Genomic DNA, 25,446 nt, shown 5'->3' on the forward strand with positions numbered 1-25,446 from the left:
CATATGGAGGCCAGAGGGCCACTTGTGTGAGTTGGTTCCTTCCTTTCACCATGTGAGTCCCAGAAGAACTCAGTTCTTCAGCCTTGGTGGCTGTCGTCTTTACCCTTTGAGTGATCTTGCCATTCCACAGAGACATGTTGGACTGAGCTGAGTTTGCACCTGAAGGAGTGGCAACCTGTGGGCTCAAATCAGAAGTCTGTTGCTTTAAAGACAGCTTTGGCATTGGGTTTGACTTACATGTAGTAGTTATCTGCAATTCATGCTTGTTCTTTTGTATAAATGCTTCTATGATTTCCATACAGCCATATGTCCCAAACTTTTAATAATGTTTGAAGCTTCATCTTGAACCCTCCATAGGCTTAGGCTGTGGTTTCTTATACCAGGGTTGTATGATAATAATACAAGACTGGATCTATACTAATACAAGAACTGAATATCACTTTTGTGTCTTACGATTCTGTTCTTGTCTTGACCTGGAATTTAAATGATGCCCTTCTGCGTTGCCCTCTTTTAAGCCTCGAAGGGCAAAGAGCACCATAGACTGACAGTTTCTTTCCTTGTCCATTGGCCTGAGAGTAAGCTTTGCTGTTCCTTCTCTCTCAGTGTTGGTAATGGTACATTAGCAGCAGGTCCATTGTCTTGTGATTTATGCACACTTGTCACTCTCTAGGTGTGCCAGGAGTTGGAGAAGCAGTGAAGGATACAGATAGGTCTATGTCCCTATGATTGGCAGTGAAGAACCATTGCAGATTGCTTGTGAGAACTAGAGTTTCCCCATCAGTTGGAGAAGGCTCAGGAAGCATGCACATCTATTCTGTCCCATGTAGGTTGTATGATCCTAGGAGAGCAATGCATGCAGCTGGACACATTTGTGGGTGATAGCTGTGCATCACAATGTTCAAAGCCTATGTGTTCCTCATAGTGACAGCTTTCAAGCTAAACATGAGACTCTATATGTTTCAGGTAAAAAAATATTTATCTTGATGGTGCATTCCATAGAATTTCTTATCGGACCCCAGATAGGCATCAGGTGTTTGGGAGATGGTGGACAGGGCTGTGCCCAGTGGGGTCTGTGCTTCTAAAATATATAGTCAATGAAGATTTTAGGCCATTCCTTTTCACCCTGTAGGGTTAATTCTAGACAGTATTCACAATGACAGGATATTTTCAAGTCATATACAAGGGGCACCCTTTCTGTATTATTATCACACAACACATTTGAATGTACAGTCTGGACATCTTTTAATTGGGGACCCAGTTTTCCTATTCTCAATAAACTGTTTGCATCTGTGGTAATTGAGTTAGATTTGTTTGCTCTTCCAAGTATTTGGGTTTATTTTACCTCTGGTAAGGATTCCTAAGTAAAAGACAAATTCAGTATCAGAAGACATCTGTTCTCTCTGATTGATCAAATACTCCTGTAGGGGAATAGCAGTCATGTAGTGTGATGCTCCTGACTAGCTGTGAAAAGTGCTTGCACACTGCAGACCAAGGAGCCTAGTGGCCACCACCTCAGGGATAGTGCATGGTTAGCCAGTGTGCTCTTGGCTTCAGAGTGAATAGAGAGAAACTGTGGAAGGTTATCAAAACAATGGCTTCTCTAAGACAGCTTTATTGCTTTGTCAGTTCCTCCCTTTCTTTCTTTCTGTTTATTTTGTTGTTGTTTTGAGACAGTATCTCCTGGTAGAACTAGACTTCCTTTGAACTCCTTCTGTAGCTGAGGAAGGATTACCTTGAACTTCTAATCCTCTTGCTTCCACCTTGAAAGTGCTAAGATTACAAGTGTGTGTCATCAAGTCTGGCTCCCCCACTCTTCCACTTTTCAACTTACAGTTCCATTGTTTCTATTTGAGATATTATTACTCAGAAAGAAAGAAAGAAACAAAAACCAAGTCTCTATAAAGTTATATAAAGCCATACCACCATTTGAGTGATTCTCTAAGGCAGCTTGGAATGAGATGTGTGTCTGCCATGGGCAGGCTGACCAGGCTGATAACTTGTTGCTTCTTCCAACCATTCTTTAAATATGTCCTCACAGTGATCTAGAGAGGATAAGGCTCTTATGAAGGTATGTGGACTGCTCTTAGATAGTAACCCCCATCTCTCTCTGTCTCTCTGTGTCTGTCTGTCTGTCTGTCTGTCTGTCTGTCTGTCTGTCTGTCTGTCTGTCTCTGTGTGTGTATCCCCCAAGCCACAGCAGGAGCTCTAAACATATGTGTTAGTTCACTTAGTATTTCTGTAACAAAGTGCCAGATTTTGGGCAGCTTATATAGCACAAAGGCTTATTCAGCCCACAGAGAGTCCAGGGTAGTGATGATACCCTGTCTTGTGTTGCATTATGGCATGGCGGAGAAAGAGACAGGGAACTGGTTCCAGGCATGGCAAGCTGCTCTTCTGAGTCATCTACTCTAGGAGACTGACATCACTACTTTTCCAGAATGGTGTCCAGCCTCTTATAGGTGAGGCCTCTTATATCTCAAGGCCACCATGTCTGTGGTCAGGCTTCCAGCCCACAGAGCCATGGGGACAAACTGTGTCTAAGCCATAGCAGCTCACTTGGAGCCACTGCTCTGCATCATTCCCTTTATTCCTCCACAGCTCCGTTGTTTGATGATCGCTGTGTATGTAGCTCTCCCCACTCTCCGCATCATAGGATGTTTCTACTCAATATTGTGTTGCTTTAGCTTATGCACAAGCGATGCTTCAGTGAGCTCCATGCCGTCTTGCTTACACACATGGTTATATGACACACAGTATGTTCTTGAAAACTGAAGTACTAGTTACAAGGGATGTATATATTTAGATTTTTTAGGGCTAAGACTAGTGCTTGCTGTTGTCAGGCACAGGGCTGGAGAGTGGTTGTGATTCAGTCCTTTGTACTAGCAGGACTAGGGGATAAACTGGTCTTTTGTGACACTTTAATTAGAACTGCTGTAGTTAGGAGGAGACTTGACTATCTTCTGTATATTTTTTCTGACAGTTGCCTTTTTATTTCCTGGATTCTTTCATCTTTCAGTTTGAAAAGGCCTTTCTTATCACTAAGAAAATTTGCCCTTGGACTCATTTGTTAAACATATTTCTCCTACTTTGTCTTTTGACTCTGTGCTTAGTAATTTTTCTTTTGCTGTGTAGAAGCTAGAACTTCCATACTCTGTTTGCTGATACTTTTCCTGTCTAAGATAGATAGGTATTTGTTTGTTTTGTTTTCCCTAATCACTATTTCAGTTCTGTGTCCTCCATTGTAGTGGCTTCAGGGTTTTCTCTATCCTATGCCCCATCCCAGTTACTCCCTAGCTCCAAAGTTATTTCTAGAAACGAGATAGAGATGCAGCAGACATTTGCTAGATGGTAGAGAGAAGTGTTATGGTCAAGAAATGGGCATTCAACAGGACTCCCTTGTCTGACTTCTGATCATCTTCTTCCCTCTAGCCTCTTAGATTCTTCTCTGACTGTGTCGCCCAGGCTAGCCTTGAGGTCACAGTCCTCCAACTCTGCCTTTCTGGTGCATGATTTACAAACATGAACATTAAGCTTGGCTTAAAGACGCCCTCTAACCCTGTTCAGAGGTGCAGACACCTGGGAGAGGGTCGGGGACTCATACAAGTCTTTCAGTCTACCAAGGCTAGTACCTTGGCACTGGCTAGTGCAGCAATGGAGTCTAAATTCCTTCTTTGCACTGGCCACATCTAGAGAATTCTGAAGGGAAAATGCCTGTGGGAACCCAGTGAAAGATAACGGAAGCATCAAGTGAAAGTGGTTAGGCAAGGAGCCTCCCACCATCACCATCTTTTTGGAAAGTCAACTTGGGCTCCTTGCAAAAGGACCAGTCCTAATTTTCAATGGGAGTCTAATTGTTTTTGAAAGAGAGGCTAGGGATATAATTCACGTATCATTACCAAGGTTTGGTCATAGATTGGTCAATACTCTTTAAATTAGAAAGTCTGGGTCTGACCTCACAAAAGAGTGAGCTGAATGAAGGAACTGCATCTTCCATTCCATCTGTCATGGTTGAATTTCTTAGGCCTAGACTGGGTTTCCATGGCTTCCAGATGTGCCTCTGTGTAGACTGGAGGTTGCAGGATGATTCGGACTGTTAACCACTTCTGTGTGACTGTCTAGTCTCTGACTTTTCTTTTCTTTTCTTTTCTTTTCTTTTCTTTTCTTTTCTTTTCCTTTCTCTCTGTCTTTTTTTTGAAATCTTCTTTTATGGCAGGTTGTATGAAATTTTCTCTCTCATAAGCTGTTTTCCTTTTTCCCCCATGTTTCTTTATCATATCACCCCTAGTTTCCATGTTTGTTGAGTGTTGCTCAGTGACCAGCTCTCCTGTCTCTGTTTAGTCCATGAGAGTCAACTCTAGGTCCATACTCCAAGAGTAGTAGTGACTTGCTTGATGCTGGCTGTTCATTTGGTCATCAGTGACCAGCCTCTGAGTGGCCACTGGCTGACCTTGGTGTTCATTTGTCTAAGAATATTCTTTGGTGGACACTGACCTCCCTTTCTCTGTGTATTAAATAATTGTCCTAAAGTTGACTTCTATGCAAAGTCTTAATATTTCCAATCAGATGACTTTCAAGTATCCATTTATCTTTCCTCTGCCAATCTTAATGCTAAATGCAGTGAGAGAAGGAGGAATAGAAGTCAGAGAGGGGGTGAGCCCAGAGGATTGAGAGAGGCCATGTTTAATAAGTGGAATACCCTTCAGTGACAGTAAGTGACAGAGGACATTCCACTATAGAATCATTTTATATTCTAGAAAATTAAGAGTGGTAGTTTAGTTTTCTTAAAGGTCAGCTATGGTGTGGCTGGATGTGTTGTTAGGAATGAGACCAGGAGCAGTGCTGTGCAAGGCATTGTGGGATGTGAGAGAGGACACTGACAGTGGACTTCAAGACAGGGAGGAGTGGACCCTCTATGACCCAGATTCAGATTTTGAAGTATCATGTCCTAAGCAATTCCATCATTTGGTGACAGATCAGGAAGAAACAATCTCAGTCTTGTTTTGTAATCCTAGAACTTTCTTTCCATGATCCCTCACACTCTGGGTTGAAGGAGATGTGACTACTCACTCTCCTACATGCTCACTTTCCTCCTCCTCCCCTTCCTTTCCTCTGCCTCTTCTGCTCTTTCTTCCCTTTCCCCTTTGTCCCAGTCCTGCTTTCGAACCCCTCCCTTCTTTTATGCAAAGGGTCTCATGTAGTCCAGGCTGGTCAGGCCACATGACAAAGGTCTTATGTGTCCCAGGCTGGTTAGCCCAGGCCACATGACAAAGGTCTTATGTGTCCCAGGCTGGTTAGGCCAGGCCACATGACAAAGGGTCTCACCTAGTCTAGGTTGGTTAGCCCAGGCCACATGACAAAAGGTCTCATGTATTCCAGGCTGGTTGGTCCAGGTCACATGACAAAGGGACTCATGTAGTTCAGGCTGGTTGGTCCAGGTCACATGTCAAAGGGACTCATGTAGTCCAGGCTGGTTGGTCCAGGTCACATGTCAAAGGGACTCATGTAGTCCAGGCTGGTTGGTCCAGGTCACATGTCAAAGGGACTCATGTAGTCCAGGCTGGTTAGCCCAGTTCACTAAGTAAGGATTAACTTGAACTTCCGACTCCTTTCTCTACCTCCCAAGTGTTGAAATTGCAGGCGTGTGACACCACTCTCTACGTTCTTCTTTTCCTTGTTGTATCTATGTGGGCCACATACCTTGCTGGTGTTGTTGGAGGTGTTAGATGCCCTGGAACTAGAGTTAAGGATGGTTCTGAGCTACCATGTGAGAATGGAACTTGGGTCCTCTACAAGAGCAACAAGTACTCGTAACTGCTGAACCATCTCTCTGGCATCCTCCCTTGATTCTTACAAAGCCACAGCCGTATGGGTATCATTGTCTTTCATCTTGTTTTAGCTTGTTAGTGCCTCAGTTTTCATCCTATGTACCTAGTCGACATGTCACAGTGAGGTGACATAAGGGACTCCCTACTTAGAACCCAAAATCAAATCCCACTTACTGAAATTTGCTAAGCCTCAATTTTCCAGCTGGCCAAATGGTAGGCATGACCCTAGGATAAGTGCCCCAGGAAACCCACATGAGCTGCTTAACAGGTGGCTGGGACCTGGCCACTCTCCAGCTGGCCATCCCTGTGCTTTCTGGATGACCTCCCCAAAACTGAAGGAGCATCCTGGGATGCTTTTGGTTGTTATTGTTTTTTTTTTTCTTTATGTTTCTTTCTCTTGTATAATCCTTCAGGGATGAGGTGACACAGTTTTGTGGATGTTAGCCTCCTGTGTGGAGAAGGAAATATTTCCCCTTCTGGAGAATGTATGAGAGAAACTGAACATTTGTGTCCAGTTCTAGTAACCATTGTCCACAGTAGGTGGTGGCCACTGAGCTGCAAGAGCCTGTGCTCACTGCATACTAATACCTTGTGGGGTATTAAGATATTGACCTTAAGTGAACCCTTGGTCTGGTGTCATTGTGCCCTTGTCATAGGTGAGGAAAGGGAGACTAGAAGGACTGGGCACACTGTTTACTAGGGATGAAGCTGCATAACATAGGCTTCCCTTAGAAAGCGCGCTGTTGTTCTGAGTAGACCAGAAGCCGTCAGTGGCAAATCCAAGAGGGTGGATCTCTGCCACCAGGTCTGAGGTCTGTTCCTCTATTGTCACCTCTTGATTTGAGTATTTAGAGCTGTTCCAGATTCGGCCATCCCCCCCAGTGCTCCAGTTCCAAAGGAAAGTAATTTCTCCAAAAAAACCAGTGTGATTTGATATTAGTCAATGACATCTGGGAGAGTCTTGCAAGGAAACCTGATCCATCCCTAGCTGTGTCACTGAAGACTCTGGAGGTGACAAGGTGCAGAGGCTTTGGGGACAACTGTCCTGGTTACCACAGACCTGGCCCCTGCTAGAGGCCGGGGAGCCTTGCACTTTGTATGTGTGTGTGTGTGTGTTTGTGTGTTTGTGTGTGTTGTGTGTGTATGTATATATATATGTGTGTGTGTGTGGTATGTGTCTGTGTATGTGGTGTGTGAGTATGTGTGTGTTTGTGTTGTGTGTGTATGTATATATATGTGTGTGTGTGGTACGTGTCTGTGTGTGTGGTGTGTGAGTATGTGTATGTGTGTGTGTTTGTGTGTGTGTGTGTTTGTGGTGTATGTGTGTTGTGTGTGTATGTGTGTGTGATATGTATATATATGTGTGTGTGGTATGTGTCTATGTGTGTGTGGTGTGTAAGTGTCTCTCTGTGTGTGTGTGTTTGTGTTTGTGTGTGTGTGTGTGTGTGTGTCTATGTGCATGAGAGTGCAGGTGCCACCTGGGGAGAAAAAAGGCCATCAGAACCCCTGGAGCTGGAGTAACTTGGAGTTGTGAGCTGCCCATCATGTTCCTTTCTGCTAAACCCCATATTTCTTTTCTGAAATGGGGTCTCATGTGGATGGGCCTGGTATCAAACACACTACATAGCCCAGGCTGGCCTGGAATTCTTAATTCCCATGCCTCTGCAGGAAGGGTACGTGCTTTTAACCACTTGTCTAGCCCCCCAAGTCACACTCTTGGTTTCCCATGAGGGCCAGCTGACTCGTTAGGGTGGAGACACAGCTTGATTTGCAGGTACAAACCGGGGTAGCCAGGCCACCTCGTTATTACCCTTTTAAGACCATAGGTAGATGACAATCCAGTGCAGCTCAGTGATAGAGGAGTGCTTAGCAAGAAGAAACACCAGGTTTGATTCCTGGTGCCACAAAGAGCACAGGCAGATAGCAGCAGCAGCACACCTCAGACACCCCAGAAAATAAGATGGGAAAGTCATGATAAATATGTATAAAAATTTTAGCATGAAACCCATTGTTTCGTATGTTAACTAATGAAATGAAGAAGACAGACAAATATGGAAAGGAAAGAAATAGGAAGGAGTGACGGAAAAAGGAATGAACAAGTCTTGGGCTTTCTGCTTATCTTCTGAAAGAGCTTCTATATGTATTTATCAAAAATTATGTCTAAACATATATACATAGATTTGTTTATTAAAGCACATGTTGGAAAATAAATACGTGTGGGTATTTACCAACAATTTTTACCTACATGTGATTGATCAAGTTGATTTTACTTTGTGCATAGAGGTTATCTGATTAAAATTATTTTATCTCATTAATTTCTTTCAGAAGTTTTTATTTATAGTTACACATGTGTTGCTGTGTGTCTGTTAATGTGAATGCACGTACCTGTGGATTGGAACATCTTCAGATCCCTAGAGCTGGCCTTGCAGGTGGTTGTGAGCTACCCAAAATGGGCTCTGGGAACCAAGCTTGGGTCTTCTGTAGAGCAGTCCATGTTCCTAACTACTAAGCCTCTTATTTCTGTTTTTGAAATGGGGTGTCATGTGGATGGGACTGGTTTCAAACACACTACATAGCCCAGGCTGGCCTGGAATTCCTGATCCCCTGCCTCCACATCCCAAGTGCTGAGATTACAGGTATGCATTACAAAACCCTGCTTGAAAATACATTTATGTCTCATAAATACTGTAAAAATATTTAGTATATGACCACAGTCTCCTGACAAGTCAAGACTGAGACAGTGTAAATGGGATCATGTTTTCACAAACAACTATTAATTTATAGTAGCTAACATAATGGTGTCCAGTCTCTCATTTGGTTCTGTCTGGGCAGCTCTGTAAATTGGGTATTGATTATGCAAATCGACCTAGTGTCTTTATTACTACTCTGCAGATACATGCAGATTTAATGCACATTTGGTAAGGTTGCCAGTTCTGTAGAAAAAATTGCCTTTTTAAGATCCTTTCTGGGGGGAGAAATTGCTTTAAAACTAAAGAAAAATACAATTTATTTGTAAATTCAAGGAATTTTGTGTTCTAGGAAATCAGGAGTGAAGTTAAAAAGTTTAAATGATGCTGCTTAATTTCCTTTGTTTCCAATTCCTCAAGGAAGGTGCCGCAGAAATGATACCAGATCAATAATCATCTATTTTTGTAGTTTATTTTTGGTCATGTGGCTTTTCTTGTTTTGCATCAGGCTAACAGAAACTTAGACATTCTGGGTTGCTTGAATTCTCACATTTATTAATACAACTAGAAGAAGACAAAATGGCTTATTTTTTCCCCAATTAAACAATAGTTTTCTTATCATTGACAATAGCTTGTAAGCCACAAACCACAACCTTGAGTTTTGCTTCAATCTTTATATATATATATATATATATATATATATATATATAATTTTATAGGATGTTTCTTTTTATTCTTTTGTTGAGTCATTGTGTTGTCAAAACATTTGTTTAGATTCCTCTTATTTCCCTAAATAGGATCACTGATAAATGCAGGCGTGCTACCTGTGTGTAAGGATGAATGAAAAAAAAAAGCTGTTTTTTATTTGTCTAAGAATCCCTTTCTGTATTATTAAATGTGTGTATGTGGTGTGTGTGTGTGTGTGTGTGTGTGTGTGTGCGCGCGCGTGCGCGCGCGCGCGCGCGCGCGCGCCCCTGAGGTTAGAAGACAATTTTAGTTATTGTTCTTATCTGCCCACCTTTTTGGGACAGCATCTCTCATTGGCCTGTATCTTCCCTGTTAGGCTATGTTGAATGGCCAGCCTTCCCAGTGCTGGGATTACAGTGTGGGTCATCCTTCCTGGCCTGGTTCTGGGGACCACACTCTGGTCCAGTGCTGCTTGCATGGCGAGCAACTTACCAACTAAGCCACCTGCCCAGCCACTTTGTTCTCCACTTTGGACCCAGTCTATTAGAGAGATGTGTTGAAGGGGAAAAAGAAAACAAAGGAATTAATGTTCCAGGTTGAAATGAATCTGTTTAAGAAAATACCGAATTTCTAAAATGTTGTATTGACAATCTCAACACAAATCCATTTGTCTCTGCCTTTCAGATGTAGCATTGCAGTTTAGAAGAGGAACATTTAAAGTTCTGAAACAAAACAAAGAAATAAGACAAAGTTATGAATTAAAAGAACTGAGTGGTAGTAATGGGTTGATTATTTATTTATTTATTTTTTTGTGAATGAATTTGGAGCTTACATTCTTCAACAGTTCAGGGAGGACTGCTCTGATGTAAAGCTCTGCTATGTTGCAAAGACCAATTCTACTTGTTTAAAACACTTCTAAGATAGTGTTTCAATAATCATTGACCTAGTGTAGGCATCTTGCTCAGAAATATTGTGACTATTTGACTGACACTCTCTGCAGTGGCCATGAGATACAAACCATCAATAGAATCATCAGAAGGTACCAGGTGTCCACTGGGGACTTTTTACCCCATTCTTTTTGGTCCCATGTAGCAACATGACCTTTAGCTGATGCTCTGTGATAAAGTGGAAACAACTGCATTGTTTCAACCAAACCCTTATATCTAGATCCTAGTTTCTAAACATATTTCATTTATAATTGTGACTGGTTTAGGAGACGTTATCTCGTCTCCATACCTTGGGCAGGGTGACTGTTTCTTTTGCTTGTTAGGCCATGTGGGTCTGAGTTTTTTTTTTTTTTTTTTTCATCTTTGTCTTTGACTTGCTTACATGCATGTCAGGCTCTTGTGTTTTCTTATACAAGGTTCTATGCATGCTTGTAAAGAACATTTAATATAGATATATTTGGCATTTTCTTTTTTCAGGGAATGTTCACTGATAGAAGATTTTCGAAAGTTCAAACATAGGGCTAGCCCTGTTAGCAGCCCTGGGAATGAGGGTCTGTGTCACATCATGTTGGTTTGTTAATGTGCCTTTTGTATAGTGATTTTTAAAATTTATTTCACTTTCTTCAGACAAGGTCTTCTCCAGTATCATAGGTTAGCTTGTAACTCTTCCCGTAGGAAGAATGACTTTGAATTCCTGATCCTTTTGCCTCTGAGCTCTTAAGTGTCGGATGCAACCCATCCCCATTGATGGTGTGAACTCCCAGGGTTTCCTGCATGGTGGGTGAGAGCCTCACCAACTGAGTTCCATGCCAGCTCCTAGTATGGGTTTATATTATTGGGAAGGATCATAAACTGCTTATAGCATCATGTTATCCATTTAAGTGATCATTTAATATTACAAGAAAGAATAAAGGAGATACTAGATTCACTGTTTTTGTTTTTGATTAAATTTTATATTTTTCTTTGTCCTTATGCATGTTTGAAATAAAATGAAGAACAAAGAGGAAAACATATCTCATCAAAGATTTCTGAGATCCTGAAATATCTTGCCCTTGGTTAAAAAGTTATCTGGTATGACCCTCTGTTGGCTCTGTGTGGCTTTGGTGTTTATTTGCTATCATTTAGGTATGGCTTCAGGATAATAATCTGGATGTGTGAAGCCAGTTGAGACAAGTGAGTCCTAAGCTTGACTCCGTCTGCTCTGTTGGAATGGCTCTTCAAGCCCCATGGCTGGCAAGCACTGAACTGCTCCTGACCACGCACTGTCTTCTCCTATGAGCCATCTAGCTCCTGTTTCCTTTCTGCTCCGGACTTAGTTTGTACTCTCTCCCTCTGCTCTTGTTTATGTTGTAGCAGTCACAGTGGTTCCATGTCTCCTGGTCTGCTGTTTGCTACGGTATCCATCCTCTCTGTGACCACTGCAGCATCTTTCTAAAAGGGATCCATCATGCCCCTGCTTAGAAATCCCCCTTGCTTCTGGTGCTGAGGTTAACATGTAAAACTCATGATGTCTGTATTCTCATTTCCAGCCCCTCTTGCCTCTGCTGTGTTCCACCAGCGCTCTTGTTTGGCTGGCGCAGAGGTGCTTGGTTTTTAATGAAGGTAGCTTGTTGCTTTTGGCATCTTGTCCTTGGTTTGGGAAGCTGAGTTCTACTTGTTTTCTTCATTGTTTCTCCTTAACCAGTCACTCTGTACTGGGTAGGATATGCCCGTCCCTGTCTCCACTTAGCTGCTTGTACCCTCTTTCTGACCTAACTGAGTTTTTGGGTTCTCTCTCCCTGGATGAATTTGCTATGTGGAAATGTTTTGAATAGCAGACTTGGGTAAATGGGATCAAAGGGCCCAAGGTCCTAGGAAACATTTGTAGCTTCTGTGACCTCAGTCTGCCCCAGCCTCTAGGAGTACCGAAACTGGCATTACCAAACCTCTGAAACTGCTCCTGACCAACACTTTGGAAATGAAGGTATATCCCAAGCCCTCTGGAGGCAGGGACAGCTTCATCTTAGGGTTTGAACCCCTACAGTCTTCACCAAGGTGTGTAGGAAATGTTCGCTTGCTGAAGTTGTGACAAAGCAGGCCTAGTGACTGACTCATCCTGAGTTAGGTGATCCTTGTAACCTTTCTCTTTAATAACTTGTTTTTATTTTATGTGCACTGGTGTTCTGCCTGCATGTATATCTGTGTGATATGTCAGATTCCCTGGAACTGGAGTTGCAGTCAGTTGTGAGCTATCATGTGGATTCTCTTATTTGAATATTTGATCACTGAAATAGCTTACCTCTACTAGGTCCTTTGATTAAATGATAAAGACAACAGAATGGAAGAAGGGAGTTTAGGTTAGATTTTCTGATTAGAATTGGAGCTTTCCAGTTGTTTCTAAGCTGTGCATGCATGCATGTTTTTAAAAAACTTCTTCCAAGGTTCATTTTCCCTTGCTCTGCATCCTGTACACGGAGTGTCATCATAGATGGAAAGAGTAGATGTTGGACCAGAAATTCTTGATAGTGGTGCTTCTGTGTTGCTCCTCTGGTCTTCAAGGAACCCAGCAGAACCGAGAACAGTCAAGCAAAACCACAGAAGTAGAAAATACCAGTAATGCTGTAATGCAGAGGCAGCCCTTTACATCTTTCAGGGTTTTGTAGACAAAAGGGAGGGAGTAGATGGACATGGTTCTCCTCCTTCCTTCTCAGAAACAACTTCATAACTCTCAGAGAATAGAATAGGTAGGAATTAAGCATTACAGAAAAAAGGGTAATTAAGTTTTTTGAGACAAGGTCTTGCTATATAGCCCAGGCTGATCACACCTTTCGTCCCTCCTGCCATCGCCCCTCCAGCACTGATATTACAGATGTGCACATAACCAGGCTGAAGAGAACAGTGTACTTGTTAAAGATTAATTTTATTTTGAATAAGGTATGTGTGTGTCTGTGTCTGGGGGGGGTTATGTGCATGTGAGAGTAGGTACCTGCAGAGGTCAGAAGACTTTGTCAGATCCCATAAAACTGGAGTCACAGGCAGTTGTCCACTATGTGTGCTAGCAGCTAAACTCTGGTCCTCTGTAAGAGTACTCCATGCTCTTGATCAGTGAGCTGCCCACAGCCCGAAGAGCACAGTCTGGGCCTCAACCATGTGAGTTGTGTGGACCTGCTGGTACCTAGCCATGCTGTACGAGGAATCTCTGTCTCTTGTTTCTCCAAGCAGAAGCCACAGCTCCAGGATGCTTGAGTCTAGCCCCCCCATCGATTACTTCTGTTTTTGTTTTGTTTTGTTTTGTTTGTTTGTTTGTTTGCCTTGATTTGTCAGACTAAAAAACGAGACAGCTGCCAGCAGGCAAGTGTGTGGCTGACGGCTGGTTGCCCAGTCTGGCATGCTCCATGCCTTCATTAAGGCTTCCTTGCCATTGTGTAACAGTGTACAATTTATTTTCCCCAAAGCTGTTTTCATCTTCGGGGATTTCAAGTTAGAATGCATATCTAGAGCCCAGAAATCTCAGAGCAACGATCCTGCCTTTTAGTTTTTGACCACCAGGAAGGTGTTCTGCTTCTCGTTAACCCCTCCTCAGAGCCTAAAGATGGCCCCTCCCTCTGTTTAGGGGGGAAATGTAAAGAAAGCTTGGCCAGTGTGGTTTGAAGACACATGTGGGAAGAATTCTTTCTGAAATGTTTCCCTCCAAACAGATAGTCTGTGCCTTTCTTCTCCTGCTCCTAAATATGTCAGCAAAGTAGATGACTTGTTATTTGTAGACGTGCACTTCATTTGTGTATTTATTTATTTGTATTTGTGTGTGTGTGTGTGTGTGTGTGTGTGTGTGTACAATGTGTGTCCACACACCTCTGTGATCATGTGTATAAATGAAGATATGTTTATCCAAGGCTCATGTACTTGTATGGAGGTCAGAGTGCAACATCACATGTCCATCCTCATCTCCTACCTCGTTTGGAAAGTGTATCTTGGTTGTATTTCTGTCGCCAACCCCAGGCTGGTTAGCCCAAAGAGCTTCTGAGATTTTCCCACTTCTATAGCTAGCCTCGTGTCCCTGTGGGAGTGAGTGCGCTAGTGTTACAGTCTCTTGCAATGTGCATTTGGCCTTTTAGTGGGTTCTGGGGATTTGAACTCAGATCCCCTTGCTTTCAGTACAAGCACTTTTATCCTCTAGTCCATCTTCCCAATTCACATATGAATTTTAAATACAAGCTTAGATCATTTGGCACAGGATGATTGTTAACCTGAGGTGTTTGGTCATATTTTGTAGTGCTTTATGGGAGATATGACTATGAAATGTGTTTATATGAAGTGATAGTTTGCTTAATTACCACAGTGCTCCTGAAAGTAAGACATGAGGTTTTAATGCTGAGTCTTTGTAGACGATATTCTTACTTTTATTAAAAATTACGTTGCATTGTTTATTTAGTTTTGAGTTTTGAGTGTGTTTTCTTAGAACCCTGTGTGCCATAGAGTGCATCCATCGTATAGGTCCCTGGTATCAAAGCCAGGTCATGAGGTTTGGTGGCAAGGGCCTTTACTTGCTGAGGTATCTTACTGTCTCCTCCTTAGATACTTGGCAATGAAACAAACCCTTTTATCTTTACTATTCTACTATATATTTTTGAATATTTAGTTTTTATAGCTTTAAATAATTGAGTTCTCATGGTTGTGATCATAACAATGAAATCATGAATTAAAAAAATACTATGTATTTTTTTCGAGTTGGTATTGTGTTGGTTAAGGTTGAGTAGTTCACACCATGGTTCCATTTGTTGAGAATCTGGCTTTGCCCAAGAGAACAAACTGTTAGGAAATGGTCCAGTTTGAAGTCTGCGTGCCTGTGTACATATGTAACTTTTTGGGTTCATTCATGTCTCACCAGGCTCCGTCGCTAAGTAATCTTCCTGCATTCATATTTATGGCATCACTGGAATCTTGTGTTTCTGCCACCCTCATAAAAACCCAGTCTGGTTTTAAGGTCGGGCTTCATGCATGGAATTAACCAGGGAAAGCCTCATTTATATCTCCTGCGAAGAAGGGCCAGGGCCTGCTCTCTTTCTCGCTGCCAGAAGTTTTTATAGTAATACTTTGTATCTCGGCTCTGGCTCTTACCATTAAATGTGCTTTTTATAGAGTAGCAAGTTATAAATGTAGTGCAGCTACGGCATATTAATCTTACTGCAGAGATTTAATGAGGCAGTTGTTTTGCGATGGACACTATGGGGAGACGAGAGCGACAAGAGTTTTACTTCATCACTGAGCTGCAGAAATATTCCTGGCCTGGTAATAATTATAACCACATGATCTCTTCATTTTTCTTTCTTTTGCTGGTGCTTTTCCATGCAAAAGTGGCTTGGAAGGAGGTCCATTTCCAGGCAGCAGAATGGCTTAGAAATTGGGCTGTTTTCTTAGTAGTTTGACATTTTAGCTTTGATCAGGCATGGCATCCTTGTTGCAAAGAGAGAAATATGTAAGATGAGTTTCAAGCATTCAGATAGTCCCTGCCAGTCCAGTCCACTGAGATGGCTTTTAGGTATTCATTACTTTTACTTGACTTTTATATAGGTTATAAAAAAGTAAATGTGGTGAAACCTCATTTTTACATGGACAGAATAGAATTTCTGCTGCTTGGCCTTAAACTGATCCCACACTTGAAATTAATTGAAGTCCATGCCTTTATTACCTCCAACACTTTCAAGCCAGGGCAATTTTTCATTTTCCCCAAAGTTGTAATTTTATTAAACCAAGTTAAAGCAATAACAGCCCTTAAGAAGAGGAGGAAGGAAAGAACTACCTGCCAGAGACCATAATGAGAGGAAAATCGTGCCTCCTCCTTCAAATCCTCATTTGTAGGTAATATTAACAAAAACTGGAAACAGAACGCCGCCATTTATTGTAGTAATAACAATTGTCCCTCTCTTCCAAAAGTCGACCTTTACTTCAGATCAGAAGACTATAAATCCAGGCTCCCACAGCCCCTTTGAAAGGATGGGCTGCAAACTTGGGTCAGTAAGTGAGATCTTTTGTGATGGATGCCACATGTTGGAGCAGCATCATTTGGGGCAGCTGGAGAGAGAGGTTCCTGAGGTACAGTGTGCTTTGCAGTCACCCTTTGGGGGCATGATGGGGGCCATATTAAAATCCTGCCCTGTGAGATGGTTTATAGGCAACAATGTGGTTGGAAGAAACAACGTCCCTCAGGCAGCAGTGCTGGGGGCAGGGCGACACTTGCAGGCATGGGTCTTCTGTTTATAACCCTTAGGCTGAAGTCAGGGGTTTGAATGACTAGCAGAGTAATACAATTATTTTTTATGATTGGATCTCAAAGGACTTTATAAAAACTCCATCACTAAGGCCATATGCAATTACTGAAGTGTAGCCACCTGTGGGAAAGAAAATGGTTGACAAAGCAAGCCTTTCTAGATGCCTCCCACACCCACTGGCATCAGGAGCTGAAACTCCTCACGCCCATACCCACTGGCATCAGGAGCAGAAACCCCTTACACAAATAAACACGTCTTTTGAATGGCCAAGAAAGAATTCCTCGAGTGAGCGAGCCTGTGGAGGTTGGGGAAGAATGTCTCACAAGGAAAGAGACTGAGAATCTGGTCCTCCCCACACGGAGGCCTCATAGGCTATAATCGAACCCGCCTCCCAGAGGGTCCCACTTAAGTGTTGACCTAAAAACAAATCCGCCAGTTGGCTGGAGCATGCATCTTAAAGTTGCAGCAGAAGTGAATAAGCTTGACTGACTCTAGTCCCCGAAGGCTCCTATCTGTAAACCCAGAAGTGCAGGCAAAACATTTTTATTAGTCTTAAAATGACCCTCCCTCTAGTAACCGACGGTATGATGGAAGCCCAGGCTGGGCTCCTCTTTATCCTGGAAGAGCAAAAGCACTGTGCATTCTTATTTGTTTGGTGTTTTTGATATTAGATTTGTGTAAAATACTCATATTCCTGAATAATGAGGAAGGTGACTTTTTATCCTTTCTCTCTGCATATTACTTAAAGTATTCAGTCTCCTTATTTGAAAACAAACAGGTCTGCAAGCTTGATGCATAGCATCTAAATAATCACATTAAAATTCAGAACCAACACCTACATTTCCCTGAATGCTGTCAGTTTTTTTCAGAAACTGGAAACTCATGCTAAACAAGGAAGAATATTCAGTGTGTGGATCCTGCCCCCAGCAAGCATTTACTGGTTTGGGGTCATTTGCCGAAGTGGGACAGTCATTTCCTTTTCTGAATTGCCATCTGTGTTGGCAGTCTATTCCTACTTGGCTTCAGTCTGTGGGAGATCTTTGGACCATTACCAAAGTGTTGAGTCTGTAACTTCAGACAGACATTTGAGGGCAGGAAACACCAATGTGGTGGGTCATAACTTGTCAGTCTTGGAGAATGTAGGCATGTGGATGCTTTTTACATTTGGAGGCAACTGGTCTGTTCCCATTTTACAGACAAAATACCAGGAAAGGACCTTTCCCCTTCTTCTTTAAGGCATTCTGTTTCCATATATATTTGCTAAGCACTCAACTGGAGATGGTGCTGGGCTGAGCAGAGAACAAGACAAAGGAAAGGATCTTGTCAGCCCCTCCCCAACCCGCCTGTAAGGACCAGTAGAACCCCCAGTGTATTGAGATGGTCATATGGGGGGATCTTCAGGTAATGATTTTCCAGATGGCAAATCAACCCAAATTACTAATTACTTAAATACTATATTCCCTAAAGAGAACAAACATAAAATGACTTGCTGTTTGAGATGGGCACCTGATTTTCCCATGACCCAGTGAGATTACTTTATACATTGAAACAGAAGTCAATTTTGTTTTGTCTAAATCATTTGAAGGTGCTGAGGAGGTTAAGTTTATTTCAGAGTCAAAGGAATCTTCGAACAGACAGAAAAGGGAATGCTGTAGCTTCTTGGAAGTATGCAACCTACAGGTTAGCAGACAGCCCCTCCTACCTGCAGGAAGGCACAGTGGCAGCATCTATGGGCTTTCTAAGAAAGATTTGGCAAATGTTGGCCTTGTGGATTCTTGATTGTAGAATTTCAAATATTCAATGAGATATTAAATGTCTCATTGAAGTAATCCAGTATTACATGATCATTAAAATTATTGAATATTGAATATATGGCTCTAGATAATATAGCAAACATTATCTTAGATACCTTGATATAGCCCATGTATAATTTCATTGATTAGACAAGATCGTAGAGAAATTAGAAACTCTCTCTGGACTGAGGATATAGCTTTTTGGGTAGATTGCTTGCATACCATGTGTGAAGTTGTGGGTTCTATCTCCAGCGCTACACAGAGCAGGCCTGGTGCTAACTGCCTCTTATCCTAGCACTGGGGAAGTTCAAGTTTATCCTCAGCTACACAGTGAATTTAAGGACACTCTTGGCTACATGAGACTTTGTTACAAAAAAAATCTTGACTTGATTGGAAATACACTGTTTCTCTTCTGGTTGTAGAGAACTTTTCTATTATTAGAAATGAATATCCTCTAAATTAAGCCATTAAGTCCTAGAAATGATCCGAATTTCTTGTGAGGTAGTTCTTGTTCCTCTCTCCTTGCCTGCCCACCCCCCTTTCCTTTTCTCACACCACTCCCCCTTTCCATTTCTACAGAGAAGAGCAAAGGCACTAGGGATTTGGGGAGGGAGGTACTTCTCTTTTCTGTCATACATACATACATACATACATACATACATACATACGTGTGTGTGGTTTTGGTGATTGAACTAGGTAGACTGCTCTATAGTGAAGCAAACCACAGCATATATAATCAATCTACACATGGAACTCTCAGTTAATACAGTTTCCGTGCCTCACTCTTTATCTGCCCTGCCATTTGGGGATCAGTCTTGGGATACAGATAGGACTATATTTAGATTGCACAACATGTAGCTTTGCCACACTGATAACGCCATCTTAGGTTGTTTACTCGATTGCAATTATAATTGTTGTTCATATCTTTGTTTTTTTTTCTGTATAATTTGGAAATCCAAAGACAGAGCAATCTGTTTCACTTGCATTTGTGCCTGGAAGGATGCTTGGCTGGGAGGCAAAGCTTGCTTTGCTATCGCTGTATCACAGATAATGGGGTAACTGTGCATTTTGACCAGTTTATAAACAAAGGTCAATTTCTTGCCTATGGTAATTAGCTTAGCTGATTCTAGGCTTTTGTATGATCTGGTAATTTCCCATGAAAGAATATATTTAGCAAAAAGGGGTTCATTCTTGGAAGTAGTTTCTTTTTCCTTTGCATTGAAGACTGTTTATTTTAAAAGTGATTTATCTTTCTCTTTTAATGAAAAACTCCTAAAGGGCAGTTAAAAAAAAAAAAAGACAAATGAAGTTTAAGCATAGTTTGTTTGAAGGGGGTAGTGTATGAAAAGGACTATGTGGTGGGGAGAAAAACTCGGCTGATAATAAAAATGGACACTTTTGATCTTCTCTACCACACGCAGCAACCAAGCCCTCTGTCACAGCTTCCAGGAAAACTAGTGTTTTGTTTTTGGTAGCACGAAGATGAAATGTTACTTTGCAAGAACCTTTCTTTAAAGCCCATACTTACAGTCTTGATTTTCTTTCAGACCCCAACTGTAAACTTGAAGACAAGACTGAAGATGGAGAGGCAATAGACTGCAAGAAGAGGCCAGAAGACGGTGAGGAGTTGGAGGACGAAGCTGTGCACAGCTGTGACAGCTGCCTCCAGGTGTTTGAGTCACTGAGCGATATCACAGAGCACAAGATCCATCAATGCCACCTGGCAGGTAAACAGCACTGATCACTTCCCTGCTCCTCACACTGTTCCTGTTCTGATTTTTTCCTGCCACTTTGTTCCTTTGTGTAGTTTTTGCTTCCAATTATTTTACTCTGTACACTTGAAATCCTAGGAAAGTCTAGCAGGGGTGGCCAACCTTATGACCTGGAGACAGGATGGGGCTATCCTCAAGTGCTTTGGGCTGCATTCTTAGCCAACCTGGGATGCATTCTGCTTCTGGGTGGTATGTTGGACACTCCTGATGAGAGATACTTTTGTAAACATTCCAGAATGGTTGTCTTGGGTGACCTCAGTGTTGTAGTTCTTTAAGAGTTTGAATTGTGAGTATAAGTGCATATATGAATGCATATACATACATCCATATATCTGTATATACATAGGCATATAATTTTGCTTACTTTTTTACTTCGATGTTAGGAATAAAATGGAATATTAGATGACTAAAATAAAACAAAACCTCCTTTAAATATTTTTCTAAGATTGTTAATGTCTATTAACTTATTTTGGCTTAAATATTATCTCTTCAGATAAACCTTTCCTGACCTTGCTCTGTCTAATCACACACCCTTTTGTGTTCTTTTAAATGCCCACTCATTAAGTCCCAGCACTTATTTTATTGTCACTGTTGTTGGGTATTGTCTTAGTTACTTTTCTGTTGCTGTGATGAAACAGTATGATGATAAACAACTTGGGGAAGAAAGAGAATCTTCTTGTAGTTGATAGCTTCCCTGGTTGATAGTCTATCAACCAGGGAAGAAAGGACAGGAACTCAAGGCAGGAACCTGGAGGCAGGAACTGATACACAGGCCATGGGGAAATGCTGCTGACTGGCTTGCACCCATGGCTTGTTCAGCACCCGGGGCCACCTGCTCAGGGGTAATAGCACCCACAGTTAGCTAGGCTATCTCATCAATAATGAATCAAGAATTTGCCTAACAGACTTGCCTACTGACCATTGGAGACATTTTCTCAATCAAGACTCTCTTTTTTTTCTAGATGATTCTAGTTTGTGTCAAATTGACATAAAAACTAGTCAGCACAAGGTATCAAGTCCAGGGCTCCACATAGGCTCCACGTGGGTGCTTCCACTGAGCTGTGTCCCAGCCCTTGCTACTCACTACCCCAGTACTGCAGTTCCTGCCTCCGTCGTCAGACCTTGAGCTTATGAAGGGCTGGAACTGTGTCTTCTTCATCCTTGCATCAGCTGCCTAGTGCTGGGATTTCACTAGCCTCTCACTAAGGCTGTCAGGATACTCTGCTGTGCTGTTCATTAGAAGAGAAAAATCTAACACCCACTGACACGCAGCATGTTCAGTGTAATGGCTGAATGAAGCTGAAACTTGGTTTTTGTATCTATTCCTCCCTCAAATTATAGTAATCTTTGATACCTGTGCATTCCATGTCTCAATGCAACTGGCTTTTTATCAAAAATATTTGAGAAATATTTTGTTCACAGGTGCAGATTTTTTTTTTCTTGTCCTTATTCACTATATACAACCCCTTACCTAGCATTTATATTGTGAAGGTCATGGTAACAGAGATGACTTTGAGCATACATGATCAGGAGGACATGAAGATTCTATACCATTTTGTACAATGGACATAAGTGTCTGTGAATATGGTTTCCAGTAGGGAACTAGAACTTATCCCTCATGGTTACCAAGGGTGACCAGACACCATGCAGGAGTATACTGTGTTTGTTGGTTGGCTGGCCACATGGCCAGGAGACCATGCAATTTCCTCCTTACTGTTGGCCGTATGTCCTCTTTCACTGTCTATTTGAAGCTGTCATGGTTCCCGTATCCCTGTGGGCAGATCTCTCCTTTTCCTTCTCCTGTTTTTTTCCCTAGCACTGTCTTCCTTCCACTACGATAGTCAGGAAATATATTTCTTAGACAAGTTGTTCCCCAACTGTTTTCCTAGAGTATTTATATTTGTGTAAGATTTTAATGGGTGTTTCATTTTAACAAGGTTTCCCGAGCAGATTATTGTGGCAGCATTGGATGGAATCCAGGTAAACAGTTCTTTATTAAAAAGTTCACCATGGCTCATCTCTTCAAGAGGGGATGCAGTGAGCAACTTTATTAGGCCATACACTATTTCTTTCATAAAAGGCTGCCTTTTTAGCCTCCTTTTTAGAATCACCTCCTTGGCTGTCCTGGAACTCACAGCGATCCTTTTGCCTCTGCCTCCCGATGTTAGAGTTAGAGGCATGTGCCACAACACTGGCTAGAATGATGCATATTGGCCATTTACCTATTTTTGTAACTTTATGAGATTTTTAGGGTAACTTTTATTGTGATATTATTTCAAATGTACAGAAAACTTTTGAAGTAATTTGAAGAATTCTTCTGTAGGGGACAGTAAGCCACGCCTATTAGAGGCTGGCTACAGGTGTGCCTGACCACACCTGTAAGGCATGATCAAGGTGAGGTCAGGATGACTTGTGAGGGGTTCTTAAGGGATGGCAAAGCACATGTGGAGCCCCTTCTCTCTGGCCTCTCTGCCTTGCTGCTCCTGGCATGCTCTGGCTTGTGTTTGGCTGGCGTTTTTCTAATAAAGGATATCTTTATCCCAAGCTCCTTTTATTTCTTAATACCCTTCTGTATTAGTTAATTGGCTCATCAACTGCTTACATTTTGTATTATTTGTTTTCTTTGCTTCTCCTGTCTTCCCTCTCTTTTCACTCTTGTTTACAATTATTTTCTTAATATTTGAAGGTAGTCTGCTGGGCCTTGGTGGCGCATGCCTTTAATCCCAGCAGTCGGGAGGCAGAGGCAGGAGGATCTCTGTGAGTTCGAGGCCAGCCTGGTCTCCAGAGCGAGTGCCAGGATAGGCTACAAAGCTACACAGAGAAACCCTGTCTCGAAAAAAAAAATATTTGAAGGTAGTCAAAATATCACATCCTTAGAAATGCAGTTTGTGTATTTTCTACGAACCCCTCCATTCTTCTGACCACTGTGTAGTTACCAGATTCAAGAAAGTTAAAATTTATTTTACAACAAATGTCTAATTAATATTCATTTTGTTATCACTGATGTCTAATCTACAACCCGTATTGGAATTACAATAAGTTGTTCCTGTAATGTCCTTTATAATTTTTTATGTTTTGCCTCATCCTGAATGTAACTTTTAATCACCATGTCTCTCTGCCTGGTCTAATCAAGAATTCCTTCTACACCTTGTTTGTGTTTTTGAAGTGTGCCTAACAGACTTTGTAGGATTTCCACAAGTTTAGGTTTGTCTGTTTCCTGATGGTCACATTCAGGTTCTGTGCTGTGGTAAGGACACCAGTATGATGTCACATCCTCCTTATTCATTGCACCCAGAAGTAAATGGTATTAGTTTGTTCTAGAGATGGCGATGTTAGAACCAACACTTGCTTGAAATGATGTTCACCACTTTTTAAAAAAAGATTTATTTATTTATTTATTTATTATGTACATAGGCCTGCATGTATGCCTGTATGACAGAAGAAGGCACCAGATCTTATTACAGATAGTTGTGAGCCACATTATGGTTGCTGGAAATTGAACTCAGGATCTCTGGAAGAGGAGTCAGTGCTCTTAACCTCTGAGCCATCTCTTCAGCCCTGGTGTCTACCAATCTAGTCTAGTGTAGCTTATTGTTTCCCCTTTCGTATACAGTGCAAGGATAATTCATGAGAAGATTCTGTAATGCCTCAATTCCACAAAACTTCAACCACTGTTTGTCTTCATTGTCATGCCATAATCTTTGTTACTTGTTGACTTATTAGTATTTCTTTCTTATTCATTTATTTATTCATATCATCATTGATTTTTAGATGACTTTATTCAGTGATTAATAGTTCATTATATGTATGTATGTGTGTATATGTATGTATCTATGGATCTACCTATGTATCTATGTTTCTATCTATGTATCATCTATCTGTCTGTCTGTCGATCTATCATTTATCATCTATTTATCCATCCATCATCTATTTGTTGCCTGCATGTCAATTTATTAATCATCTGTCTGTCCGTCCATCCATCCATCCATCTATCCATCCTCTATCTATCTTTGCATGTTGGGAATCAAACACAAGGCCTTATGCTAGATAGGTCCATACTACTGAACTGCACCCCTAGCTCACTATGAATATTTTAATGTGTTTATTGTCCTAGATTTAGCCAATGAGAATAGATTAAAACTATGTCTTTTGGTGTCTGTTTAAATGTCTCTGTCATTATCTAGGGGAACTTGTTTTTTTTTTCTGGGACAAACAAAACCTCTGGGTCATGTTCTTTTCTTGTCCAGTCTTCTTGGTGATTATTATTATTTTTAGTTTTTGGTAGGGTAATGTGATATCAGGGTTCATTTAAAAAAACATTGTATTTACAAGTCAAGACATGAGTGCTGTGTCCTCAACGCTACATCATATTGTCTATAGAGCTCTCAGCTAACTGAACTAGGACATGTACAAATATGCTAATATAATTGGTAATATATACTTAATATGATCATAACCTACATATTCTACACATACACAAGTGTATACATCTATATGTATTTTCCTTGAACTCTAACAAAAATCCTGTGTTTGTTTTGATATTTCTATTTCAACCCAACATCTCAGGCACATCCTCCTTTTTCCTGTCCTTGCCTTCTGTCTGCTATCATCTTCAGTGTATGGACTCATTTGCTTGAGCCTAGAATACACATTAAGTAATTCCGTAGTGGTTGACTCATATAACCATGATAAGTAAGTCAACCAGTTAGGGCTAATATCTTTTGTAACTGGTTAAGTCTATATTTTAATGTATTATTAACATAGGTTAAAACTAATAAGTCATGAGTGTGCAGTTTGAAGAATTTTGGCAATATGCACACACTCATGTCCTGAACCCATTTCCCATTAGATGTTCTCTTCCCTCCCAGTCCCCTCTGTCCCTTCCTCACCATTAGTGCCCTATCCTAAGTACCCAGGCCTTCTGAGCTCTTTAACTGTAGATTCTTTTAGCCTGCTATAAATGGGACCATACACTGTGATACACTATGAACCTTTCTCTGCCCCAGGGCCTTTTGTGTGGCAGGTTGAGAAAATTTTGATGTTGTTTTAAAGTATTTTTGTTGTTTTTCATTGTTGAAAGTATTCTGCATATTCAAATACTACTGCTGTTGTATGGCTGTACTGTAATTTATTCTGTTGTCTTTTTGTTGGGCTTTTGATTACTTTCTCTTTTCCATTTTGGTTATTCTGAATTAAGTTGTAGCAGGCTACCTACCTTTTGTGGGCATATGTTGTAATCTTCTTGGGTTGATGGCACAGGAATTAGGTGCTGGGTATTGAGGTGGGTTAGGAGGGAGGTTATGCCTGTTTGTAGACACACTTGTTCGCAAGGTGGTTGTTTTCACTTTTTACTACTGCCAGTGAGGAGTCAGACTTCTGGCTGTTATGCGTCCACGCCAATGTTCACACTGCCACCTTTTCAATTCCATCTTTCTTTGGGGTATAAATTGTTCTTTTTTATGAATTTGCTTATGACTGCCAGTTCAT

The 25,446-nt window shown here is 41.4% G+C and overlaps 1 protein-coding gene across 1 annotated transcript in view; it reads left to right on the plus strand.

Moving 5' to 3' along the window:
- The first annotated feature begins 19,739 nt into the window (after positions 1-19,739).
- The window catches only part of Znf521 (zinc finger protein 521), a 221,284-nt gene continuing 215,577 nt past the window's right edge, over positions 19,740-25,446 (plus strand). The window contains exon 1 of the mRNA XM_035438745.1: positions 19,740-19,914. The gene's annotated coding sequence lies outside the window, so the exon portion shown is untranslated. The remainder of the gene's footprint in view (positions 19,915-25,446) is intronic.

This window comes from Cricetulus griseus, chromosome 2, assembly GCF_003668045.3.
Source record: "Cricetulus griseus strain 17A/GY chromosome 2, alternate assembly CriGri-PICRH-1.0, whole genome shotgun sequence".
Classification (NCBI taxonomy): domain Eukaryota; kingdom Metazoa; phylum Chordata; class Mammalia; order Rodentia; family Cricetidae; genus Cricetulus; species Cricetulus griseus.